At 39.7% G+C, this 25,657-nt stretch overlaps 1 pseudogene; it reads right to left on the reverse strand.

Moving 5' to 3' along the window:
* Window positions 1-8,687: 8,687 nt before the first annotated feature.
* The window catches only part of LOC137498492 (uncharacterized), a 75,849-nt pseudogene continuing 58,879 nt past the window's right edge, over window positions 8,688-25,657 (reverse strand).

The following is a 25,657-nucleotide window of genomic DNA, read 5'->3' on the forward strand; positions in this document are numbered from 1 at the left end:
TTTACTTTTCAATGTCCAGTAGTGTCCGAATTCGGTTATTTGGTCATCCAATTTTGTTGTTAAATCATGTCCAAAGTCGAAGTTGAAATTAACACTCTTTTCGTCTGGAGCTATTCTACCAAAGTTCCGGTAAAAGTTTGGTAAGTAAGGTTTTTTGTATGGTGTTGTGAACAAAATAGTCTTGCAATTTTTACTCCTAATGTAAGTTATGTGTGTGTGTTCTATTTCTCTTGATTTATTTCTTACTCTACATGAAGCGGGAAGTTTTCTATGCTGACTATTGCTTGTAATGGCTAACTTGACTTGTGGAGGAACATTTATCTGGGATTTGTGACTTTCATTTGAGGTAACGTTTTGCTTCCCTGTTAGTCACCGCGGAAGCGGAGACTTTGTAAGAAGCTCTGTTGCTGTGTGAACCACTTTGTCTTTACACGATATCAAGTGCGGAATAAACCTTATTTTGTTAAGAGACTTTTTAATCATTTTTGATAAAGGTCCAATGAGAGTTTTAGGAACCAATACAGAGTTATCATGGTGGAGGGAATCCCATCCTATCACAGAGTTTTCACTTATTATCTCAGGTATTTAAATTAAACAAGTGGGAGACTATATGTTCATCAAAATAAATTTAGTAGATGTTCTAAATGTAGGGAATGTATTCCGTTTTATTCGGTTGTGATACTGTTACAAAATCAAGTTTAGTTGTGAATTATTTTTATTTCCCTTCAGTTGGATTACTTTGTGTACGTCAGCTTGTAACGATTTATTGTGGTGATCCACTTATTGATAATCCATTTATTGGAATGCAAGGGCATCATCTCAGAATTTCAATCTGGCACTGTTTGACTGTTATTATGTTCTTATGTTCAAATAATCACATATCATGCTATACCCTGGATCGTAGTGATCGTCGTGACGTTTTCCTCTGTTAAACAAGTCAATCTATGCCATGGACTGAATTGACAGTAATGTTTTCCCTTTGTTAAACATGTTCTGCTGTGCCATGGATCAGATTGATCCTTATGCTGTATTTCTTTTTTAAGCAAACCGTATTGAACAGTTACCAATAATATAGGTTTGTTTCAGTGTTAATTACCTAACCATCGGATTTCTAGTTTAACCATTTCTCATAAATTACACAAGTTAGGTTATACTGTCCGCCTGTTTGCATTTCTTGATGGATGCAGTACTTTTATATCCGTCTCACGGCACAGTCCAGAGTAAAGTGTAGCTTCCACTGAAGTCCCAGTCTCATCTATGGCTGTGACAATATGGAAGTTGCTGAGGTATGGGTGGTACTGAGTAATGACATTCGGAGCACAACTAGTTTCTGAGTGTTATGAAAGGTGTTGCTCATAGGGTCAGTCGTGCTGCAGCGGCACATTCTGGCAAAGTGAGGAAAGCAATGGCAAACTTCCTCACTCCTCATCTTGCCTAGTACCCCTCATTTGGACTCTGTATTGATTTTTGCTGTTTCCCTATAACTGCATAGCCTTTGGTGGTGCTATTTGAGGATCGAACCAGCCTCTGGACTGATGACCTAACAGACAGACAGATTATACTGAAATGAATTAAGCCTGGAGTTATTTTATTTTATTTTTGGATGATGGCACTCATCATATTAATGCCGTGGTTCAAATTTATAGTGATACTGTTTTTCATCTTACTTTAAACAGTATTTTATTCTCCAAAAGGACCACAAAAATTTTGGCCTTCCGCTGAACTATCATTGTACTCAGCATTAATAAAATGTTATAGCCTAAAGTGTACTACCTTGTACCTAAGAAATTTTCAGCCGTTTCAGACCAATCGTGACACAGGTTCTATATGGTTATTGTGGCAAAACTCGTTAACTCTTTTAAGATGGGAAAGAAGAGACAAAGATAAGTGCTACCGACAAGACGGCATTCTGGAATAGAGTACATTTTTGTAATATTTATGTCGTTATTTCCATACGAATCTAGAAAGTAGCTGGTGGAAACATTCCATTCCTCGACTATTTGTCCTTGTATCATTCCTCCTCTGTTAAGAGCGAGACGGATATGGTAAGGAGGCGTTTCTCGGAATCCAATATCGAGCGAAGGCCTTCGCGTGTCAGATGGGCGGGTCGGCCCCTACCCTCCTCCTGTCATTGTCACCAGAGTTGCAGACGCCTTGTAACTTGACGCAAGTTTGCTGCATGGTCGTTCTTGGAAGCTAAGTCTCTGGATTAATTGGCAGTACAACTAACGCAATTAAATTGATTGGTGGTGAAAAGAGTTAAGGCAGAAATTTTAATAAAAAACTACTGAAATTATTACCAGTAGTATGAGAACTGTCCGCCTCTGCGGTGTAGTGGTTAGTGTGATTAGGCCCGAGTTCGTTTCCCGGCTCTGCCACGAAATTTGAAAAGCGGTACGAGGGCTGGAACGAGGTCCACTCAGCCTCAGGATAACAACTGAGTAGACGGGGGTTCGATTCCCTGCTCAGCCATCCTCGAAGTGGTTTTCCGTGGTTACCCACTTCTCCTCCAGGTAAATGCCGGGGTGGTACCTAACTTAAGGCCACGGCTACTTCCTTCCCTCTTCCTTGTCTATCCGTTCCCGTCGTCCCATCTCCCGAAAAGACCCCGGTTCAGCATTGCACGTGAGGCCGCCTGGGCGAGGTACTGGTCATTGTCCCCAGTTGTATTCCCCGACCCAAAGTCTTACACTCCAGGATCCCCCGCTGAGTCCGAATGAAAAACCAACCCTGGAGGGTAAACAGATTAAGGAAGAAAGCAAGGAAGTTGGAATGAAAATTAATCCAATTTTCCCTTCGCGAATATCGAGTGATCATATACTCTATATCTCCCGGCCATGACCGTCAATCAACGGCTGCTTTCAGATGACCACCAGCCATAAGACCAGCCTTCACGGTTGCTAGGTAACATTGCCTGGTCCGCCTCCGTAGCCTAACGGTTAATGTTAGTGGCTGCCATCCTCGGGGGCCCGGGTTAAATTCTTGGTACAGCCGAAACTTGTTACACTTGCATTGTTAAATTTACAGAGGGAGATAGAATGGAGCATGTAAGTAAATGGCTTAATAAATATCACACGTATGTATCTGAAATAAATAGAAAATGCAGCAGAGGGGTAAAGCTGTATTTCCTGTACATGCTTCACACAATCCCTGGAGATTTCCCATTACGTTTCGAATTATGAAACACTGCTGTTTGCATTTTAATATTCGGTTTGTAGATTGGAATTACGGAAAAATTTGTCTCTACACGAATACCTGTCTCTTCCTCTAGAGGAATAACAATTTCATCAGGTGACAAATATAACACTCTAAATTAATAATCAAGTCTGGCGTTATTTTCCAATATTTCCAAGAGTGTGGTTTTGAAATATTCTTACCAGATTTTCAATTTACTGGCTGAAGGCCTTGTCTGGAAGCATAAACGTTAACTTTTACGAGGTATTATCAATATTATTACCTTTACAGAAAATGATTTTTTTTTCATTTTATAAATTTACAGACATGGGGACGTTCCAGTCCTGCATACTTCTATTATGAATTATTTACTTTCCCGTCATGCATCTAAGATCATACACAGTAGAAACTGGTTTACACATACCAATTAACCGTAGATTTTACAAGTCCTTTCGAAATTATACTGCATTATTCATAATATTATTAGGAGTTATGTGCAACTGGTTATGAAGTAATTGCCGTTTATGGATAAAGTATTTCCTAACTAACAGTTCAGAGCGATAACGGTAATGAAATCGCTTCTGAGACATCCACATCGGGAGGTTGGTAAAATAGGACGACTTAGAGCCGATTGTATAAACATCAATGTCTGGAGCTCAGTTTTAATCTAAATTCAGAAAATGATCTGAGATGTCGTATTGTATACCACTGATCTAAAGTCAACTAATAGAAGTTCAATTTTGATCCAAGTTCATATGTGAGCGCTTGCCAAAAGCGCAGAGACAGCTGAGTATCGCGAGTCGCGTTGAGCAGTGTGAATCTCTTTCCCTTCGAGTTCTTTGTGCCGAAAGAAAGAAAGAAAGAAAGAAAGAAAGAAAGAAAGAAAGAAAGAAAGAATGAATGAAAGAAAGAATGAAAGAAAGAAAAATCGACTGAAATGAAGCAGAAAATGGACCGTTTTCCTCATTTTTCCTGTAAGGATAAGGATGCTCTAGTTGAAATCGCACCGGGCGAGTTGGCGTGCGGTTAGGGGCGTGGAGCTGTGAGTTTGCATCTGGGAGATAGTGGGTTCGAGCCACACTGTCGGCAGCGCAGAAGACTTTTTTTCCGTGGTTTCCCATTTTCACACCAGGCAAATGCTGGGGCTGTAACTTCATAAGGCCATGGCCACTTCCTATTCTCTCCTAGGCCTTTCCAATCCCATCGTCGGCATAAGACCTGCTATCTGTGTCGGTGCGACATAAAGCCCATTCTAAAACTAAAAATAAAATTCGAAATTGTCTTGGGAAATTATAAGGAAAGTATAGAGTCTAAAATTACGGAGGTGATAACATCCGCGCAAAAGCAATATGCGTGGAAAAATGTTGCCTCAGACTTCAATTCCAGTAATATAAATCGGCTTAATCGATCGTGGCAAACATTAAAGTTGTGCCTAGAACACCAGGGAAGTGTTTACATTGAAAAAATCTCGAATGATTTTCCTCACGTCAATTTGTTCGGAAGGCATTTTCGTAAACCCGTGTTTCAGTGCGGCAATAAGGTTAGATACACGATGAACTTCTCTGCAGGCTGTTGCTGCGTCTACATGCAGTAAATCATGAACGACTAATTGAAAACTTCCCGTGGGGAAGAATCTCAAAGTTGGTAACAACACGTGCATTGGAGACAAAGAGTTGTTTCTCTTGGTAGGTTTAACTAGAATATCACGTAACCTGAGTTCTAGCTGTTCTACTGTACCTTTCCCCAAGCTATCTCTCAGTTTAACTTATTATCATTCAATTCGCCATTGGAACTTTTTCACAGAACACACGGGGAGCCCGACGTAATTCATCATTTTTATCATCTGAAGATATATCCGAGAAGTCAGACTAATCAGATATCTGTAAAATATGAACGAGATAAGGTAATAACGTAAGCAATATATCGAGGTTATGCTATAGAATTATTACATTGCATTGCAGTAGGGAGCGTAACATTGCATATATACGGACAACAACTATAGCTACCAATGTATGAGGTTAGATTTCAGTGTACCTTTCTTACCATTTATCGTTAACAACACAGGTAACATATTGTTAACAATCTGTTGCTCTTTTATCTCAAATAGAAAACAACTCCTTGATCTGAGATCAACGGGTCTGATCGGAGAAATTTATCCAGTCAAAGTTGATCTTAGCTCAGTGCGAATTAATCTCGGATTAACGTTTATACAATACAAATGTCCGAGTTTTGCGTGAACCGAGATCAATTTCGTCTGTAACCTATGATGAAACGGTTTATATAATCGTCCCTTAGTTGTACAGAATATATCACCAACTGATGATAAAGCGAGCGATGAAAACTTTGTCGATGGAGCGACTTAGATGCGCGGTTTGAATCACGTAGCTATGAGCTTGCATTAGAAAAATGCAAGCCCTGAAGATGTATTCGTTAGATTCCCATCTCCATACGAGGCAAATTCTGGGTCCGTACCTTAATGAAAGCCACTTCGTTCTACATGGCGCAGCGAGAAGAACAATGTACTGTAGAATCTTCCTGCAGAGACAGTTATGTCACGCCATTAGGGACAAATGCCCAGATCTTCCCAATAATGCCATTCTTCTCCACGACAACGTCAGACTGCATACAGGAGAGACTGTAAAATATGAACCTTAGCATACACATGATATCATACTTTCATTTATTACTTTCCACTTCTTCACACTCATTTTGGTCACACCTTAGCGCTGGTGGTGGGAGTACTGCACGTTTTCTTGTCCAGTGCCCTGACAATGACAAAACTGGCAATGAAACAAGTGTCTTTCTGTTGCACCTTATGATTAAGTGATGTGGGAACAGGGTTAGAGACAGCAGTAGGGACAGAATAAGGTACGAGTGGTTTAAAAACGATGCCATTAAGGGACCAGAACTCTGAAAACGTAATAGCCCTTCCCTCAGCAGGCTTTTCAGGGTGTGTCATCACATTCTCTTCACGATACACCATCATATGTTGCGGGTATATTTCAACATCAGTCATCAGTCACATCTCCACAGTGATTGGAGTATGAGTTTGGAAAGGGCATATAAACCTGATACTCAACCATGGTTCAGTACTTTTTTCCAAACGGTATCGTAGTAAAAACTTGAAACCATTGCCCGTTGTTACAAATGTGTTGTACGACACTAACCCACACATGAGGTGCCAGCGATTCAGTCCTGTACATTAGGTAAGATAGAGAATAGGAAAACCAGGACCAGTCTCCCTTCGTAGGTATCACACGGTGAGGTACCATTACGCCGCCTATAGAAACGAGCTGCATGCCTAACGAATTATATCGCGGTGTCAGCTATGAAAAACAGGAAATATAGTTTACAGGAGCTATAGATAAATAGAAAGGAAAATCTGATAGAACAACTATATCCCTGTGACCAAAATGAGTGTGAAGAAGTGGAAAGTAATAAATGAAAGTATGATATCATGTGTATCACGAATAAAAGTATCAATCTGTATGACAGCATGCAGAAGCATGCCTGACCGTACTGCTGTAAATGAGACAGCTGCAAGCAGAATCGTTTGTGCTTCTCTAGGTAAAAGATGCATATGGAAAAGAAAAGGAAAATAGAGTCAGCTGTGAAAAACAGAATCCAAAGTATACAGAAACAGAAACTGCAGCATACAGGATCTCTAGAAAAGCCTGATGGAACAACTATGGCGTTGTGACCAAAATTAGATTGAAAAGCTGGAAAGTATTATGAGGTGGTAGTGGTGAGGATTACTATTTTAACAGAAAGTTCAGCTTGTAAACATCCTCTATTAGTATAAACGAGAGTGAAAACATGTAGTCCGACTCGTTGGATGAATTGTCAGCCTACTTACCTTCGGTTCAGAGTGTCCCAGGTTCGATTCCCGGCCAGGTCGGGGATTTTAATCGCTTCCGATTAATATTTCTGGCTCGGAGACTGGGTGTTAGTGTATGTTCAAACACTCTACTCTTCACGTTCAAACACCGCACTACGAACCACCACAGAAATTCGCAATAGTGATTACATCCCTCCGTTAAAGGTTGGCGTCAGGAAGGGCATCCAGCCGAGAAACAGAGCCAAGTCCACATGTGTGACGGAGTGCGCACCCGCGACCGCACAGGTGTGGGAAAGAGTGTTAGAAAGGAAAGAAGAGAAGGGAAAAGATGGAAGGGTTCCGACACTTCAAAAAAGTTTGCCAATCACCGCTTCCATGTTAACCCTCTACTGCATGAGTTATTCTTCATTTCCGTTTGGTGAAGAAAATTTCAAGCTTTAATGTTCAACATACGTTCAGTGTTTTATATGTACCAGCAATTCCTAACTGGGGCTAATAGCTTAACACTCGTATGTGATGTGGATTGCCATATTGGAATATATATTCGAAACTTCACGATTTTACGCTAAGCTTTTAACATTCAAAGACCGTACATTACTACCTACTGGCCATGGGTACGTATTGCAGGGCGCAAGTATACTTGCACGACCGTAGGTTGGTAATGTCTTTGAGGTTGAGCCAGAGGTACTCCTGAAGCCTGTGTTAATATGATGGGGAGGGCCACGTAAAATAAACGGTGGTTGTTTCGCGTGGATGTTGACGGGGTGGAAGGAGTACCTTTGGTTGTAGGGCTGTTTTGTCTTATGTTACGTAAAACAAGGCATCACCCGGATATGTGTTTAATTGACTGTACAGTTGAAGGTGTGCCGTAAAACTACCTCTGTCCATAATATTTATCCATTTACACAGGTGAAAAGTTATTTGTTGCCTAATGGCAACAGTATGCAGTAGAGGGTTAACAGTCTCTGGGACACCTTTAAGCCACTTCCTAAGATAGGCAGGGGACACCGTGGATGTTAATCTGCCATCCCCACCCACGGTGAGAAGAGTATTAAGAATAAGATATAGATATAAAGTAAACGAATATGTGCATGACGATTAAAAGCTCTGTGATAGAACGCAGAATTATTTCTGATCGTAGGCCTATAGCTGTTCATGAGACTGCAGCACGCTGAAGCACATCTGAGCACATCGCTGCCAATGGGATCGCTGAATTCTCTCACAGTTCTTCTTTCTGTAACCTTCTTGCATGTCTTAAGCAAATGCCCAGGCTGAAGTTGTAATATTTCCGATTGTCTCGTTCGTACGTCCTTCCAGCACTTCGAACGGTGGCAGTGTGGTGGCAATATCACGAAAACGGTTGGTTTTAGGGCCTTAAAACGTGGTTTTCGGTGTCCGAAGTAGAATTTTCTCTCGAATCCTAAGACTTAAAATAAGCTTTGTATCGATATTTGCCTATATTAGCCTGTGCTGTTGGACAAAGGGTAGAAGTCTAAGACAGAAGCAATAGTTTGAAAACTTCCTTCTTAGTGCACCTGCATCTATGATCCTAATTTCAGCTTTCTAGGTCTTTTGAACCTGGAGTTATAGTGATCAGTGGACGGTATTTGGATGTTATTATATAATAGGTTTCCATGCGAAACGACACTGCATTTGTAGTCTACATAGTAATCTATTAGGAAGTTTTACCAATGAGAATTTCACCATTTGAAGCTTGGAGCTCGACGAGGCTGTCTAATGAAAATGTTATGTCTGTGAACACAAACACAGAAAAAATCATTATACCGAAAACTTGATATCTACTCTTGGCTTGGTTCATAACCCACTATTTGCATAATAGGTCATCCATTTGCAGACAAATAAAAACGTACACTTCATCTTACTTCACAACACGAGTAAAATTCAAAGATATGATATAGTAATATTCCTCTGCTAGAAGTCAGATATCTACAATATTTTGTAATATTACTAAGGCTGAATGCATTTAAGAAGCACTAAGAAAACATATGTGATAAATGTGACTTTGCCTGTCACCGTGGTATTACTGTACGTTGTTCATCTCTGGTCGTATAGATGATGGGATTTGCACGACAGAAAGTCATATCTAAGTTTTACTAATTCTTTATGGTCAAATACATGCAGGTAATCAAGTTAGAGAGCACTTTTATTCTGGGAGCATTCCTTCTTCGAACTTATCACCAAAGTTACATGAGCATTAGTCACAGTGAAAAATAAGTTTGTCCATTCTTATACGATATAAAGCGATATCGTGCACGTTAAATCATTTCAACAAGTCATCTTTCAATCGGGAGATAGTGGGTTCGAGCCCCACTGTCGGCAGCCCTGAAGATTTACGTGGTTTCCCATTTTCGCACCAAGCAAATGCTGGGGCTGTACCTTAACTAAGACCACGGCTGCTTCCTTCCACTTCCTTGGCCTTCCCTATCCCATCGTCGCCGTAAGACCTATCTGTGTCGGTGCGACGTAAAGCAAAATAGCAAAACACGTCATCTTTCAAGTCGCACCTGGAAAATCGTCTGCTGCAAGGAAGTCCATTAATGACATCAATTTCGTCTGGTCTTGATGGATCGCCACTTTGCTCTTTATCATGAAGTGTGTTACATATAAACGTCCCAACTATACCTGTGCAAATCTCATTTCCCTAGGAATCCAAGCTGTTCCTCTTCTTGTTCTTCACTTATTCTTGCAAGAATTGATAACTAACTCCTCATTCACTTAAGTTATTTATTTTAGTCATGGAAAATGGCCATGCATTTTCTTAAGAAATGTCTCCCAGTCTCACTTGATGTAAGCAGAAATAGATTTCAGATCGATCTCGGGCAAAACGTAGTGTTTGCATTACCCTATATCCTCTTAAAAGGACACGTTCGTTACGCTGTAACGTTCCAGACGTCACAGTGTAATTATGTTAATTTTATTATGTGTAATCAATTCAGGAATTTAACGTCATGATATTTATCTTGGTATGTAATTTTATTATAATTCATGTTTGATCATTTGCTCACTATCATTTCATTACTTTGTAACTACGACTTGTAAACGAGGGCTGAATATCCTAATATTAACTTAGATTCTTGCGACATTCGTTTAAATTTAGCTTGCAGTAGATTTTCCTCTATCTTGCCACATCACCGAGGAAGAAGGAAGGACAAATTTAGACATCAAATTCTGGGAAAAGCGAGCACGTGTTCAAGCGTTGTAACGACAGCTACTGTATTTCGACCAGAATAATTCAAACTGATCACCACCTATATTTTCAAAGGAGCGTCATGTTGCCATGGATACTGAGTGAAAGGACTAATAGAAGAACAGTTGATATCATGGTTGGGACCCATCAACTTTAATATCTGGAGTGGGGAGAGACGTGTCAACTGATTGGACCACGTGTAGCGACCTGTAATTAGAGCCAGAGAAGGTTATAAAAGGGCGTGTTGGAGCTCTTGGCATGATTATTCTTCTTCTATCTTGTATTTCGCTTTAGGTCTGATAACTTGTCTTATGGTTGTTGTACCATAGTGGACTAGTGTGATAGTTTCAAAGCCATCATCCAATTAGTGGTAGATGCAATTTGCAAGGCAGGAATGGTACTTAGCTGCAGATGAAGATATCTCAAAGACGACCGGTGATGTTCCAGCTACAAGGATGGAAGCTTTCCAAGCACCAGCAGAACAAGAGCAAGTTTTCGCGAAGTAGAGTCATTCAATTTTTTTTTGTTAAATTCATTTCCTATTTTAAATTCAGTTCTCGTTAAACCGTCGTCATTTATATTCAATATAATAAATAGTATTTTCCTAGTTCACTTTAATCAATCTGCCTTAATTAGCCTTTTGATTTCTAATTCTCCTGCTTAATGATTAGTGCACAATCACCCCATCCCTGTGATGAGAGTCCGTCCAAGCTTTATTATAAATTTTTTTCTTTAAGTCATCAACTTAAAGATTGGCGCCCTTAGCTTGCATAGTAGCATTTCTCGTTCAATTATTGTTCTACTAAAAGGGGCAAGTCACAACGTTCGTAGTTATGTCTTTCACAGCTTCAAATTGATTTATATGAAAATTATGCAGTATCAGTGACACTGTTAGTGCCAGCCTATCCATATGATAACTGGTGAGATAGTGCCTGACTTACATAGTCAGTTGACGTATACATTTTGTTAGTTTTGCTACGGTTATATAAAATAGGATCTTCTGAATCTGTGAGAACTACGAGGCAGCTCCTAATTCCTGGGTTTCGTACTAGACTAAACCCCTTCAGTTATATCTATGACACCTGGTAGCGGAATTGTTGAGGAACCCACCATATTCCGGACTGATTATTGAACAGAGAGATTATCGTGAGTAGTTTATTTACTTACGTCCACGTATATAATCTTCAATAATACCTCCTTGAATGAGCTAAAACGACCTTGTTATTCATTCAAACTGTCTCAGTCTTGGCTTCAACAATATTGAAGTGCGTGAGGCATGAACGTTGTTGGAAACACCACTTCAAACACAGCTGGTTCCCGTTTTAAATGATGTGAAAGTATCGCAGGCTAGGTCTTCATCTCGAGCGAAAAGGAAACATATATTACTCATCTTCTATTTCCCTTTACTTCTCCTTGGAAACACCCAAGATTTCTTTGACAACATGGATATAATTCATATTACACATTCCAACTCAGGACCCGTAGGTCGTGGTTCAGTAGGTTTATGAAACCAATCCTGCCCATCTCCCATTAATATTTTTTTCTTAATTATGGTTTATCATTAAAAAAGTCACAGACTAAACAAACATTAAACCCGAATAATAAGTCGATAAATTGTTAAATTCCTGTTAATATATTTCTCTCTGTTACTTAGGGAGAAATACGGTATATACATTTTTCCTTTCTTGCATGTTTCTTTACGTCCCACCGACACAGATAGGTCTTATGGTGATGATGGGACGGAAACGAGCTAGGAGTGCCGAGGAAGCGGCCATGGCTTTAATTAAGATGCAGTCCCAGGAAATTCCTGGTGTGAAAGTGGGAAACCACGGAAAACCATTGTCAGAGCTGCCAAAAATGCGGTCCAAACTCACTATCTCCCGATTACTGGAAACTGGCCGCACTTAAGCTATTGCAGCTATCGAGCTTGGTTATAGACCAAATAGAAGACGGACTACAAGCATAGAAAAATGTTTTATATTCATTGTGGCGCCAGACGTGGAAGCTTAAGATGTTGTAATGAAAACATTCAAGATATAATTGCAGAAGTATTTGGTCAGAGACTCGACAAAGAAGTACAGATTTATATTATTGAAGAACTTCTAAATAAGTTTAAAATGACACAGTGATCAAACATTTATTCCAACTTTACTGATGTTTGTCGGTTATAAGGAGCCTTGTTTAAAAATGAACTTGCCCTGCTTTGCGAGTAGAGTCTCTTTATTGGCTCTGGGGAATAATAGAGCTGACAGTAGATTAGAGCGGTTGTTACTCTGTGGACCGGGATTAAAGATAAATATCTTTAATGATGTACCGTGTTTTAGGGGGCGACTCCCTGTCAACACTGTGTAGTAAGAGAAACTGCTAGATATAATTCATGTTATATATTCAGCCTCAGAGGCACAGCTTAGGAACTTTAAAAACTTAAAAAATGAATAGGTTACCGGTAGAGCTTAACGTCCTCTGTGATGATGAGCTAGCCATGGCATTACTACAAACTGCAAATATGATTACGTTCCATGAAAGATTACAACAGGCATGGAAAATCTTCTAATTATTCTCCTTGTGAGTGGCGACGGTAGAATAACGCCAAGGTATCCCCTGCTTGTCATTAGAGATGAGTAAAATGAGCCACAGGGTGTCTCATCTGTGGAGCGTTGGTTGGCGACCACCGGGCCGTTAGCCGTTTCCTGGCATTTTTCCACTTACTGTGTCACGCTCTTCAGTTTCATCCACCGGGCGAGTTGGCCGTGCGGTTAGCAGCGCGCAGCTGTGAGCTTGTGTCTGGGAGATAGTGGGTTCGAATCACACTGTCGGCAGCCCTGAAGATGGTTTTCCGTGGTTTCTCATTTTCACACCAGGCAAATGCTGGGGCTGTACCTTAATTAAGATCACGGCCGCCTCCTTCCAGCTCCTAGCCCTTTCCTATCCTATCGTCGCCATAAGACCTAGCCGCTAGCAATTTCATCTATCCTATTCTGCCTCCCTTGGTCAATTCTTGTTCTTTCCCGATCGCGACGGTATTAGTTTGTGAGGTCTGGGGAGTCTTTCATTTTCACGCCCTTCGTGGCCCTTGTCTTTATTTGGCCTATATCATCAAAATGTCGGATCCCTTCCGTATTTTCTCTCTGATAGTGTTATAAGGAGGATCGTTGCTCCAATCTTCTGATTATCACATGCATTCTGGACCCATTTGGTGGAGTAGTAGACTGTGGACAGCAAGATTATCAAATGACACTGAAGGAGAACAGGCGATACCGATAATAATATTCCCTATTCAGTCAAGATCTGTGATAAATGGTACGAAAATGTAACTCTGTCGTTAGTTGGTGAATGTACTTCAGGCCTCCACCTAAACGCTGCCTGAAGACAAAAAATACACAATAGAGTGAATGTTAATTATAAAGGGAATAGTTTGTAAAGAACTCAAAAAATTGATATGTGCAGTATAAAATAGCATTACTTTAGAATACCTTCCATGACCAACCAAATACGGGCTAATAGATTTACCTTAGGAATGATATAATGTATGAAAACTTTCAAGCATCTATTAGTTATTGTTATTTACATCACACTGTTCATAGAAGAGGTTTAGTCACTATGGTCGAATTCTGAAGTCAAACAAGTGATTTTCAATTCTCGACCACACTTTGATGAATGAGACGTTTATATTTATCATGCATCTTAGATAGGTAATGGACCTCTCTATGAATCAGTTGTAGATTATCGGCCTCCAGACTCGGGTGCAGATCCAGCAGATGTAGTCGGATATTCAAAGAGCGGAAAGAAGTCCATCCGACACATCAATGTCGTAGGATATGGCATGAAAATTGTATGTGGGGACACATTTGGTATTTAACGGATAAAATAAATTAAACTTCATCCATGCATCTCCCGAGGAAGCTCCGGTTAATCCTGCAATACAGCAAATGGGACATTGAAACTCCAGGGGAATACTCGGGATTTAATCACCTCATACGATTATCTTTTTTATCATTAGTACGAAAGCCTGTCTTCGACAGCCTAAAATTACTACCTACAAAGCAATTAAAATTTCTAAATATACTATTAATATATCTCTATTTCTTCCCTTCTTAATCCGTTTACCCTTCAGGGCTCGTTTTTCCCACGCAATCAGCGATAAATCCTACCTCTACCACCTCAAGGGAAGCGTCCTGGAGCGTGAGACTTTGAGTCGGTAGGTTACAACTGGAAAGAACGACCAGTACCTCACTCAGGTGGACTCTTGTTTTTTTCTTTACTTCGCACCGACACAGATTGGTTTTGCGGCGACGATAGGACAGGAAAGGCCTAGGAATGGGAAGGAAGCGGCCGTGTCCTTAATTAATGTACAGCCCCAGCATTTGCCTGGTGTGAAAATGGAAAACAACGGAAAACCATTTTCAGGGCTGCCGACAGTGGGGTTCGAACCCACTATCTCCCGGATGCGAGCTCACAGCTGCGCGCTCCTAACCGCACGGCCAACTCGCCCGGCAAAAAACTCAGGTGGTCTCAGCTGCTAGGCTGAACAGGGGCCTTGTGGGGGAATGGGAAGATTGGAAGGGATAGGCAAGGAAGATGGAAACTAGCGGCTGTGTCTTTAAGTTAGGTACCATCACGGCATTTGCCTGGCGAAGTGGGAAACCCCGCAACAAATTCGAAGAAGTCTGAGATGGGAATCGGAATCCCCTAAACTCAGTGGCAGAGCCGGGAATTGAACCCGGGACACCGGAAGTGGCATTTAATCACACTAACCACTATATCACAGAAGCGGTCATTAACAAGTTATATCTTATGAATAAAAATTACTTTTTCCCGGTTTTATAGGACAGTTGAATGAAATCAAAAGTGGTATTCTAGTATGCTACGTACAACAGTCTAAATCACCGTAGTGGGGAGATTCATCCCAACTTTAAAGTTTGTTTTTGTGTCTTATTCTTTGTGACAGAGAAGGCTAAATTTAGAGGATATTGCCAACATTTAAGAACGAATAGTACAGCCGGATTCATAAGTGCTAAATCTATTCATGAAATAAAACACTTTCTTCCTGAAGTTGAGCCCGTCTGTACTTCTGCATGAAATATATTTTTGTCTAGCTTCCGTAGATTCAATCTCGTTCCATTGCATAAAACAGCGTTATTATACTCATTAACATCATCTCACACTGTGAAGTCAATGCTGAAGTGCGTTATTTGGCTACGTTTCAAACTATACAGAACCTATTGGTTGTTAACATTAACTTGTCTATTTCTTGGGCAAACTGGTACTTTAGAAAACATTGTCACTTGGATGAAAAGGAGAACCAAGTGAAAATGCAGATTATTTTTTGAAATCCGGTTTTGTTGAATATCGACAGTGTCCTTTGGCATATTTCTCTGTTTCCGAGTTTTAGAAGCCCTTAAATGTTTAGAAATTGTATATCACCACCTCTCCTACGCTGCCGCCCAACATTCTATTGGTAAAATACAACAGAGTCAGACAGAAATGCATTTCTCGTTAAAAGAAAATACACTATACCACAGAGGTGGACGATTATTATTATTGTTATTATTATTATTAATATTATTATTATTATTATTATTATTATTATTATTATTATTATTATTATTATTATTATTATTATTATTATTATTATTATTATTATTATTATTATTATTATGGGTACCCGTCCACAGCAAAGTCAAGTCAAGAAGCATGATGGCACAACATTTCAAGAAACATATCCCAGGGCGTAAATCTTCGGATAAATCCCTCGTCGTGAACGCCACGGCGCACGAGTCTCGTTCGGATTCTCGGGGAGACTCGACATCATGCAAGAGACGACTCGGAGCGTCTCTGTGTACCCCGAAGAGTCAAATACTCAGGCCAAAATCTAAAACTTTTCTAGCAACTTTCAACATAAATTCACTTACACAAACTGGCAAGCCGGAAACCCTCACCAAAGCTCTTCACGAAAATCAGATATCCATAATGGCACTACAGGAAACAAGGTACCCACATGAAGAGATTTTTGAATCCGAAGGCTACCGATTTTTCAAGAGCAAAGCGCAAAGAGGAATCCTCAATGGAGCTGTGATGCTTGGAACCGCGTTTGCTGTTAGAACCACGATCCTTAAATCGGTTGCAAATTTCGAACCTGTTAATGACAGATTGTCTATACTCACAATTAAATGCGCGAACAAAACCTACGCCCTAGTTAAAACACATTCTCCTACAAACGATAACAACAAGTCTGATCCAGATGAAGTTGATAATTTCTGGGACCTACTGGATGAAAAATTAAACAAAATCCCCAAACACCATGTCAAGCTTCTTTTGGGTGACTTCAATGCCCAACTAGGTCGTGAACAGAAGTACAAGAAAGTTATAGGAAATTACCCTGCTCACAAAAGAACCAATCCCAACGGCAAAAGACTGGTGTCCATTTGCGAAAATCACAACCTGCAGGTCATGTCGACCCACTTTCGCCTTCTACCCAGAAAGCAAATGACTTGGCGTTCTCCCGTCCAAACTCTCGGAGAGTTCCAAATTTGTCATGTTGCAATCTCCAGGAGAAACAGCCCTGAGATTATGAATGTCAAGGTAAAGAAAGGCATCAATGTGGCCTCAGATCATTATATGTCTCTTATCAAATTCAAACCAATTCCCGCAAACACAAGAAAGACAACCAAACAGATCACACGCTTCGACAATGATGAACTTCGGCAAAGGGTCGAGGAGTCCCAGGAGAAGGCTAGACCAGATGACTGTGACTTTACCAACGCCAAAAGTCTCCTTGTTGAGGCCGCCAAAGACGTTGCAGAAATCAAGAGAAGCAAAAATCATGCCTGGTGGAATAGTACCTGCGAATCAGTCCTCCAAGAAAGACTCAATGCGTGGAAACAGTACTACTCTACGAAATCAGAAAATGATTGTGAAACCTACAAAACCCAACGTGCCCAAGCAGCTAGGGTGTTCAGAACTGAGAAAGGTAAATACGAAAAATCTCTCATTGAAAAGATAGAACAATCTTTAGGAAGAATGGAAGCATAGAGTACTACAGAGCCTTCAAACGCAAACTCACTGGCTATAAACCACCATCTCTATGCTTTGAGCGAAAGGACGGCACACTGGCGACGTCAAATGAAGAAAATTGCACCATTCTGGCAGATTACTTCAAGAATTTACTTAATTGCTCTAAACCGCAAAGCGCCATTGTGACCAAGGAACCCTTACTCAGGTACCCAGATTCCAGACCATCCGACAGAGATGAAATCAAGCGCCACATTGCCCGTCTCAAAAATAACAAAGCGCAGGGGGAAGACTCAGTAGTAGCGGATCTACGGAAATATGCCCCAGAGGAATCACTTGATATCTTGCGAAAGCAAAGAGAAGAAATTTGGAACAAGGAGACCCTACCCGAAGATTGGAAAATAGCTTTGATTCATCCATTACACAAAAAAGGCAGCATGAAGAACACCAACAACTACAGAGGAATATCTTTGCTACCCGTGACTTACAAAATTCTATCACTTGCCATCCTGGAGCGTTTGGAAGCAAAAGTCGAACATCAAATAGGTGAATACCAAGGAGGGTTCAGAAAAGGTCGCTCAACAGCTGAACAGATCCAAAATCTCAAAACGATCATCAGATATTGTACACTAAGTTCCAAGCAATATGTGTCTGCCTTTGTGGACTTTAAGAAAGCGTACGACTCCATTGACCGGGAAGTCCTGCTAAACATCTTAAATGAGTTTGGAGTTGATTTGAAACTGCTGGCATTAATTAGAGCCACCCTGACCGATACAAAATCCAAGGTGAAGTTCCACGGATGTCTCTCGCATTCCTTTGACATCAAAACAGGTGTCCGACAAGATGATGGGCTATCACCGATACTCTTCAACTGTGTTCTTGAAAAGATCATCAGAACCTGGCGGCTGAGATTACAGGAAACCAACTACAGTCCATTGAGAATAGGAACCAAATCCAAGGGGATCGCAACAGACTGCTTAGCATTTGCCGATGATATTGCTGTTCTCTCAAACGACATAGAAACCGCTAGGTGAAATTTCAAAGGAAATTGCCGAACAAACTGGTTTGCAGATATCGTTTGAGAAAACAGAAGTAATGACTAACATCAAAGACGCTCCACCAAAACTCCATACAAAATACGGGGACATCACCCGTGTAGACAAATTCAAATACCTGGGTGAGATCATCATGAAAAATGGACTGGACAAAGAAGCACTTCAGGAGCGAGTACGAAAACTGGAAATAGCCTACCATACATCCCGCACAATCTACAACAAAAAATGCCTTTCCCAAAACACCAAGATACGTCACTATGAAACATTTCTGTAGCCAGTTGTTCTATATGCAGCCGAAACCCTGTCTCTAAATGCCAACAAAGGACTCCTTGAAAAACTGGAGAAAAAACGCAAAATTGTGAGAGGAATCTTGGGATCAAAGTACAGAAATGGAATCCATCAAAAGAGATCCAACAAGGAAGTCTACAGCAAAATAGAGAAAATTACCGACACAATCAGAAAAAGACGGGCACAATTTTACGGTCATCTGAAAAGAATGGACGGAAGAAAGTTAACTAAAGAAATCATTCACTTTTTGATTCAAACCCCAAAACCACAATTCCCTGGTTTAGAAATACCAATGAAGACCTTCAAATGCTACATATCTCAGCTGAAGACGCCCTTAACAGAGATCTCTTCCGCAAGAAAATATTGACGAACGGGCTAAATCGAGACGAGCAACCGAAGAGAAGACACGGTGCCCCTTGGACAGAGGAGCGTAAGCAGGTCTACTCCCAAAGAATGAGGGAAATTTGGGCTCTAAAGAAGGCCAAGTTCAGTGTCAAATGCAACAAGACTTAACGTGGTCCTTGATGGTCCCAGCGAATTATATATTATTATTATTATTATTATTATTATTATTATTATTATTATTATTATTATTACGGTCTAGAAAGCCAAGAATAACGGCCTAGAGGAGTCGTCGTGCTGACCACACGACACCTCGTATTCTGCAGGCCTTCGGGCTGAGCAGCGGTCGCTTTGTAGGCCAAGACCGTTCAAGGGTTGTAGTGCCATGGGGTTGGGGGATTATTACTATTAGCCGGCCCCGTGGTGTAAGAATAGCGTGCCTGCCTCTCGCCCGGAGGCTCCGGCTTCGATTCACGGCCAGGTCAGGGATTTTTCTCTCGACCTTAGGGCTGGTTCAAGGTCCACTCAGCCTACGGGGAAAGGTTGCAGTATTTCATAGCGAATATCCGCTCTCTTTCCCACTTGAGAATTGACAAGAAAATATGTTAGAAAATGTCAGAAACTCAAATCTGACAATATATTTTACTCGTAAACCTTCGATATCTTATTCCTATTTTGAATGCACCACACAATCGTAAAGCCTTGCAACACATAAACTAATATTGGAACACATTACCACGTTTTTATTCCTTTGTTGTTGTATACGTTACTACGCATCTTTTATTAAACTACATGTAAAGTTGTAAATTGTAACGAAAAATTAATATTACTACAAAGATTTATTCTCAACTTTTGACAAAACATTACGTAGTAATAATGGACATTGTAAACTGCTTGTTTTGTCTAAGAGTAGAACGAAGAAATTATCGGAGGGAAACACGGAAGAATAAAGAGAACACAGAGTGTAGATATACCACATTAAGTTAGGAACGCTGAAATATAACGCGTAGAATGACCGAATTTTCTAGATATAAACTGTAAAACTAGGAGTGAATATACTCTAGTAGTATGACGAATGCTCCACATTACATTGATAGTTCCGACTGAATTTATCTGCAGGGAATCTGGAGCACAAGTAGTAATGCGTATTTACTTTGATTATTTACTTAGTGGATAGTTACAGTTTATTTTTAAATAATTTAATTATGATAAAACTGCTTAAATGCAATAAAACAAAATTCATAAGTTTTCATATCTTATACAGAGAACAAAACCAACAAAACGTTCGGTGCTGATATACGGTTTTGTTTTGAAGTCTTTCAATATGTAGGCAGCCGGCTTCATCAATAATAACATAGTTACGACCTATTTATTTTGGATTGTATGGTTAAATGTATTATTGAAGGTATTTTAGGTAGATGGGATAACATGGCATTGATAACAGGGAAGGGACAAAATTGTGGCAGTATAAAGCCTTTGATTTTTTGATAGTCAAGTGGAAGTATATATCGAAAAATTAAGTTTTGATTCACTCTTTGTCATCGGTGTGTGGAAAAACCGAAGTGTGAGTCCCTCTCTCCTTTATTTTCAGCATAGTCTGTGAAATGTGAGGAAACTGGATGCAGCAGTCGTTGTGGACCACGAATCCATTAAGCAGAGTATTTAGAGGAAGATATTGTCAATGTTAATGAGATCAACAAGCGAGTGGAAGTAATCTGCAATAAATGAATTGATCAAATAATCCATTTAACGAATAATCAGTTTATCGTAATAGCGATCGGGACGAACCACTTCACCACGTTGTAAGCGAACAACCAAACAGATTATGACTTCAGTGTCCATTGAAAACATACATTCTCATTAGTTCAAATGCTGTAAATACCTTGTTATTGTCGTGTTGTTACTTCTCATAGCCGTGTTTTTTGTCGGATCCCCACGAGCTTTCTCATAAAGCATAACAAAGTACTACAACAGGAAATCGTCGATTTACAAATGATGTATTCATTCAGATTCAATTTCAAATTGCTTTCGCAGCCAAATGTGTATTGACGATAACATTTATCAGAGAAATACTGTGTACTACCCCATCCTTATTGTTATTGTATTTAGATTCCAAAAGCCGTCTAATGGTCCAGTTATGATTTGTATGTTTTACTAAAAATGATTGTGCACAAGGATTATCAACCCTCACCCCTTCTGTGGGTCAATGGTCTAGTCATCCTCTGCATCCGCAGATAACGGTTGAAACCAGGCATTGTCGAATTTGTGAAGGGTGGAAGAAAGTTCTGTACATAATGTGGTAAGATGTCGGCATGTAAAATATATATTGCGACACATTCAGTTAATCTTCTCAATAATCTCTTTTTTGCTTCTTGGTATTTTACCAATTAGCTGGAATTAGCATCTTTGTATGGAATTAGACCAGATTTATGGCCAGATTTATGATGTCATCCCCATGTCGAGGGATGTATTCATTATAACGTATTAACCGGTTGTTTGTAATGTGAAAACATTTGGTGTTTACCCGAGCAAATAAATTAACAGTCCTTATAGACCAGCGTAAGAAATTGGGGATGGCTGAGGACCAAAATCCGCAAACGAGCATGCCTGATCTACAGGTCCCTTTGAATAACTACGAATGAAAATACTGTGTATCACGTTACATCCGACGAATAAATAACAACATATTGTTTATAGGTAAAACTAACACTCACTGAATGGGTTTTATTTAAATTAGGCTATATTTTACATTTTATATACTATCTGTAAGATGTACGGTACTTTGTTACGGAGGATCCATCTATATCGCTGATACGTAAATCATGAAAATTATATTCTCAAAGGGAGCTCATTAGAACTCTTTTTAGTTTTAATATAAGCCTAATTTTGGGGTCTCCAATCTGATGTTTAAGCTTGTTATAGTTTTTTGCAACTGCTTTACTATTTCAGCTCTATATTTCCAATAAAACTGCGTATCTTAAAACAATTTTATTGTAGCCGATATCAATCTAGGCAAAAAATTATGAAGAAAGTGGAATAATATATTTTCATAACAAAATAAAACATATCCAATCAAGAGTTTGCAGCTAGATTAGAGACACGATAATCTATAGTAAAATTCTTACTAACAGACACGACAGTAATGTTCATCCCAGATTTATTCATCCAGAAATAGATTTCCCTTGTTGAAGTCAGAAGTTGAGAAACGAAAAAGATGGTTAAAGATGAATGTCACGGGGATAGGTCATGTTGGGAATGAAAACGTTAGAGAGATCCTTAAGTTTAGCCTAATACCAGTTCATGCTGCACTTCTATGAACATGTATTCAGAGCTGATGGAGAGTCTACCTAGAATCTGGAAAGTCGTTCGTACCGGCGACAACCAAGAGGACGACCAAGGAAAAAGAGAATGGATCGTCGGAGAGGTTACACGCTAGACTCCACCTTCCCACTCTGCAGATCTGGTGAAATGCATGATTAGATGCAGGAGAGTTGACTCCACAGCCCGACGGAAATATTTCAAAAGACGAAGAAGACTTATATAAAATCGTATTTCGTATATTAGAATGCTGACATATTCAGCGTAGGTGAAGCCACTTACGAGATTAGTGTGAAATTTTAATGTCACAGCCATGCAGACCACTGGCGAATTAAAAGGGGCAGTATTGTGTTTTCTGCAACCTCTGTGATATGTGTAAAATTGGCCGGTTTTGTCCTCAGAAGTCAACTTGGTATTCACTTCCATACCTGGATGAGGGAAACCAGTTCCATGTGTTTCTTCAGAATTTAAATAATTATGATGTTATTAGTTTACGTCCCAGTAACTAATTCCAAAGTGTTCGGAGACGTGAAAGTCCCGGAATGCTTTCCCACGGGGGTTCTTATATCCACCGATAAATCTACCAAGACGACGCTGAAGTATTTGAAAACCTTCAAATACCACCAAACTGAGCCGAATCGATCATGCTAGCTTGTAATTCGAAACCCAACAATCTACTATCTGGTCATTCAGCACGTTTCCTTGATTTCAAGTCCCGTACTTGAATAGGTCGAGTTCCCGACGAGGAATTTAATTCGACTCCATTCGAGATGAAGCAAATATCTTCTCATTCCCTTGGACAGGCAGACAAATAATCCGCCACTAAAACAGTGTGTTTAATATCTGCGTCGAAATGACGCAGACTGTAGTAACAAAGAAGGCATTACTCTGTATGTGATATAACAATAATCTGACTATACATCATACCTACAGCTCCTAGAAGATCGTGTGTTCACTGGAGGACCAATTGCCTACATACATTAAATAACCTGCTTCCTAAATGTAATTCCGTGGAATAAAAGAAATATTGAGTAAAGGCTATCCGCAAAAGGATGGCAATAGTAATTATTGATGACATAAAGCCTCTCTGCTGCTTTTTTCAGCAACCACAAAATAGTAATCCGGTTTTATAGCTACATATCCTACAAGTGGGATATCTCCATTCTACGTGAACATTGAGGATTGCTAAATGGCTAAAGAGTCAAGATGAGTACCAGGAAAAACACTGAAAATAGAAAATAATAAAAGGTATAGCGTTAATAATTATGTTATTTGGTAATAAGAGGAAGTGCATGTATGTATTGTGTTGTTCCAATTAACAGAGTGTTAACAATTATGATGGAATTGTACCTGCAAAGTGAAAATATTATTGTACTAGCAAACTTACCAGTGCTTCGCTACGGTATTCTACATTGTATACGGATTCCTCCGTAAATTACTGTGAAGGCAGTGAGTAAGATTATATTAAATTGCATTTATCTTAGCGCTATCCGAGATGCAAAGCAGGGGAGATACCATACTTTGTTTCCGATGTAAGGTAGGCCCATGCGGAAGTTTTGTTGACAATGGCAGGCCACATTTCCTACTGCCAAACATAATCGAGTTCCGGAGTTTCCGCTATAACGGCAGGTTCACTTGGCAACTGAAATTAACATTAGAGATGGAGAGTTTTCATTATAAAAACAGACCCTATTTCCTAATGCCAGTCAAAATCGAGCTGGAGAGACTTGAATATATTCGAGAAATGCAGCGCTATCTATCGTATCAATAATCGAGACATGATAACAAGTTATTGGACAAAAGATGTAGATCTCTACAAATTGAACGGCAATTGTTGTGATGCGACTTACCCTTTAGCCACAAATTATCCCAAAAGGAAGGCATGCACCATCATTAAAATTGCATACATATTTCGATATTTTCCGGGGCCAAATGTTATACCTTTGAACAGCTTGGAATTTTTTCTCAAAGGAAAGAATATCCATGTTTCAGAATTAGCATTGGCATACATGCGGTGTAATTAAGGAAGAAAGTAATACAGTTAAGGAAGCTGAAATTAATAGAAAATAGGATTATAATTGAGGACAGCCGTATAGTACAGATATGTAAATACCAAGTGGATCTATTGGAAAATAAGATGTCCCTCAATAAATTGAGATGATATGAGTTACAGATATAAGAAGGCGGTAAGAGAGGAGAAATTTAGGCGCGGGGATCCTTAGCTAAACAGGTAAGAAAATCTTGCTGGTATTATTATTTAAGCCTAAAGAGGCAAGGCAGGAGCAAGAAATTAAATCGGAAAACAGAAGTAGAATAGAAACACAGTAACAATTTTAGCTAATGCCAGAAAACAAAAACACCTTACGGTGTGAAATAATAAGCTACACTCCGCGTTACTGTTCAAATATTACCAACGCCCCTTAGTGCTATTTGAGGACGATTGTAACCTTCAACGTATTCCGCCAATATCCCGCAGAATTGCCGATTGATGTCTCTCTTGCTATCTACCAATGGAACAACCACGAGTTTGCAGGAATGCTGACGAAAATGGCAATACGTTACTTCCTTGCTGGCAAGCAGAGACGTTGTCATGGTAACCTGCAGGATCGTTGTCGGTCTGTCGGTCACTCAAAGCAGAGCATGAGACCCGCAGTTAATAGTAATTTTATCAGTTATTTGAAGAGTAAGCGAAATGATATACGTAACAAAAGTCGTTTATACTGAAGGGACGTTTCGCATATAGTCCATGGTTATTACAGAAAATCAATAGTATAATAGAAACTGGAAGAAAACTGTTCCAGGCGTCTCACCGTTATGGTGGAACAGACAAGCAGAAACGAAACATTAAAACAACAGATACGGTCTTGAGCTGACTTGAAAAGAATAAATATCTGAAAAATTGGCAAAGCAAACATACAGCGGACACGCTACAACTTCATTTATATAGATTTTCAAAGACACATAAGTAACATGCAAATGCTGTACGCACTGAGTATTCAGCCATGTTAAAAGGATAGCCTTAGGTACATTACCTGCCACATATGAAAATTTACTTAAATATTCATTCGTTCCTAGGTTGAAGACGAACATAAATTACACTCTCGGAATTGTATCATGTGCCTGCATGAGATTTGATGTTAATTGTTGCAACAGGTACTCAAGGCAATTGTAGGAATTGTATAATGGTGTATTATTACTTCCCTAGCGATCCTTGTGTACTTAGGCGTTCATCTGGTTAGGACATGCATTAAGCATGTCGGTTATTTTGGATAACGGTTAAATCTTATACGCAATGACGGATGATGTTGGTAATTTTCAGTGCAATATATACCGTACAACTTCCGAATGAATACCTTGAGAACGGCATGCACACCTATAATTATAAAATAGATTGTGTATATATTTGTCCAGCCCTGCTGTGTA

Source organism: Anabrus simplex, chromosome 1 (genome assembly GCF_040414725.1).
Source record: "Anabrus simplex isolate iqAnaSimp1 chromosome 1, ASM4041472v1, whole genome shotgun sequence".
NCBI classification, from domain to species: domain Eukaryota; kingdom Metazoa; phylum Arthropoda; class Insecta; order Orthoptera; family Tettigoniidae; genus Anabrus; species Anabrus simplex.